Here is a 3,045-nt window from a genome sequence, read left to right on the forward strand (position 1 = left end):
CTATGAATAGAACACAGTAAAAAAGGCACAGTGCTGCCATGTGGCTGTGATTACAGCTTTAGAAGTGATTATTGCTGGGTGCTGGCTGCAGACACCAGAACAGGCACTGCCCCCAAACAATAATCACCCCCTTGCAGCACCCCTGCACCGTGGGGTCTCAACAGGCCTCTATCTGCTCCATGCTGCCATTTTTGTCTTTACAAATGTTCCCCTTGATGCCCAGGTATGCTGTTACGTCTGAGTCTGAATTAATTCCTCCCTCACAGAAACAGCTGGAAGTAGAATTTGTCACACAGTCCATTACCAAACTGTATCAGTGAGGCCCGGGCTGGGGTGTAAGTGTGCCAAGAACTACATGGTAGCAGGACCCTCTTCACTTGAGTATGCTATTGTATCAGCGATTAGCATTTTATTACTGAGGATGGTTAAATAAACCATTGATTCATCAAATATGCAGCTGCTACACTCGATGAACATCCAGCTGTGCTCTGAGGCATTCTCCAAGTACATTCATGCTGACTCGTACAACAAAGCCAGCAAGAAGTACAATGTTTAACTCCGACAGCAGCATTACCCCAGATCAAAGTGGGTAACCCTTATCTAACACTACTGAAATCAGAAAATTAATATGAACACAGAAGTCTATTCATTATTCCAGTCACTTTAGATTAAAAGCATATTTCAAACCAAAGAAAAACCAAATTGAATCCAATTACACTGGTACTATCCACCAATGTTGCTTGATACCAAGCTGGAATCATCTTTCCTGCAGCATATCACAATTTAAAGAGAAAAGCAGCAAATACAGGTTGCAAAACTCAGGAAGCAATTGATTGTTTCCTTACCCAATCCTGAGTTCTCTTAGTTCCTGCCAATGAAGGCAGATGCTTTTCTCTAGAGAGTCCACAAGCTCCTGACATTTCAGGCCAGAAAGCGGCCTTAAACGTAAGTTTAATTGCAGTAACTGATATGGACCAAGTTCTCCATGAGAGCTGATGCTGTCAATAAAGGAATCTTATTTACCTATCTCCAAAAGATTACATTTAAAAATGGAAGAAAACACAGGGATAATTAAATGACCATATTAGGTTGTAGCTCCAAGTTGAGTATTTTGCCTAAGAAAAAATTCTACTACTTTGCAGTAGATCAGACCCCAGCAGGTACTGGTACCTGAGGTTACTCTTCCCCAGACAGAGGGCTTTCTATTTCCCTTGTTAAACTTCATGAGATTGTTTTCCATCCAGTTCTCCAGCCTGTTGAGGTCCTTCTAAATCATTGCATAGTCACCTGGTCTATCAGCCACTGCTTCCAATTTTTGTGTCGCCTGCAAACTTGCTGAGGGAACACTCCTTTTCATCATTAAAATCATAAATGAATAAACTGAACAGCACTGACCTCAGTACTGAGCCCTGTGATATACCATTGATTTGCCTCCAACTGGACTGTGCTGCTGATCACAACCCTCTGGGCCTGAGCACTGGGGCAGTTTTCAGCCCATTTCATTATCCCCTTATCTAATCTACACTTCATCTGATTGTCTGTGGTGAGGCTATGGGAAATGGTGTGAAAAGCTTTACAAGACTCCAAATAAATAACATCAACTTCTCTCCCCTCATTGAGCAAGAGAGCCAGCTCACTGTGGAAAGCAAAGAGGTTGGTCAAGCATGATTTTCACTTTATAAATTCCTGCTAGTTACTCCTGATCATCCTCTTGTCCTTCATGTACTTGGAAGTGTTTTCCAGCATGATTTTCCATGTAGCTTCCCAGAGACTGGGGCAAGGCTGAATGACCTGTAGCTCCCCCATTCTTCTTCACTGCTCCTCTTGAGGACAGGACTTAAACTTGCTCTCTTCCAGTTTCCAGAAGGCTCTCCCAGCTGTCATGAGCATTTAAAGATTATTGAGAGTGGCCTTACAATGACACCAGCCATCTCCCTTAGCACTTATGTATGCAACCTGTCAGGCTTCACACACTTAAGTACATCCAGTTTGTCTGCAAGCTCCCTAAGCTGACCTCTTCCACCAAGATTGTCTACCTTGTTCCAGACTTTCCCTCTGGTCTCAGTGATAAGGGATTCCTAAAAGCCAGTCCCACCAATAAAGACTGAGGCAAAGGAGGCAACAAGTTCCTCAGCCTCCTCCATGCCATTTCTCACAAGGTACCCTGCCCCCATTCAGCAGGCCTGGGGGAGAGGGGCACCTTTATTTCCCAAGTCTTCCTTTGGCCATTATATAATTGTAAAATGCCTTCCCGTAATTGTAACGCATCTCCTTTCTCCTTGCCCTTTACATCTCTAGCCAGATGCAATTCTACAGGGGCCTTTGCTTTCTTAATGCTATCCCTGCAAGATCAGAAAACAATTCTGCTCCATTTGGGTCATCTGCCCCTGCTTCCATCTCTTCTCCACTTCCTATCTGGGCTCAGTTAGGAGCTCCTTGCTCATCCACACAGGCTACTACCTGCACTTAGTTTCTACTTGTCAGGATGGACCTCTCCCTAGGTCTTTCATGCAGAAACAAAGGTTACCCCCCGCCCCCCCCCAAAAAAAAAAACCAAACATATCCAATAGAAGTTTGTCAACTCAAACAAATTTGAACTTTGCAGTGAACAATTTTTCAAAACAATGAAAAAAAAACAAAGCTCCATTTCAAGAATATTGATAAGAACTCAATTCTAAATAACTATACAAAACACTGTTCATGAAGTGTTTTCTTTCTGAACATCCTATGTATTTTTCCTGGTAATCTTCATTGTGCCAGCTGGTGTTTCAGTATAATCTCATTTTTCATGCCTTAATTATACCTTATGGGTGCTTTTGCAACAGGCTTTGACTGACTCTTTAAGGAACACAAAAAGTAGCTTTTAGAAGAAAGTAATTCTACAAAAACAAGTTGAAGCTCTATTGCTAGGAAATACAGCAGCTACTTAAATGCCTTAAGAAAAGAATCTTACTCATTAGATGTTGAATAGAAATAACTACAGTGCTTATGCCTCCAAGAGCTTTAAGTGATGGCTTTAAAATAATGTAGTAAAGGCAAGATGAA

Source organism: Parus major, chromosome 5 (genome assembly GCF_001522545.3).
Source record: "Parus major isolate Abel chromosome 5, Parus_major1.1, whole genome shotgun sequence".
Taxonomy (NCBI): Eukaryota; Metazoa; Chordata; class Aves; order Passeriformes; family Paridae; genus Parus; species Parus major.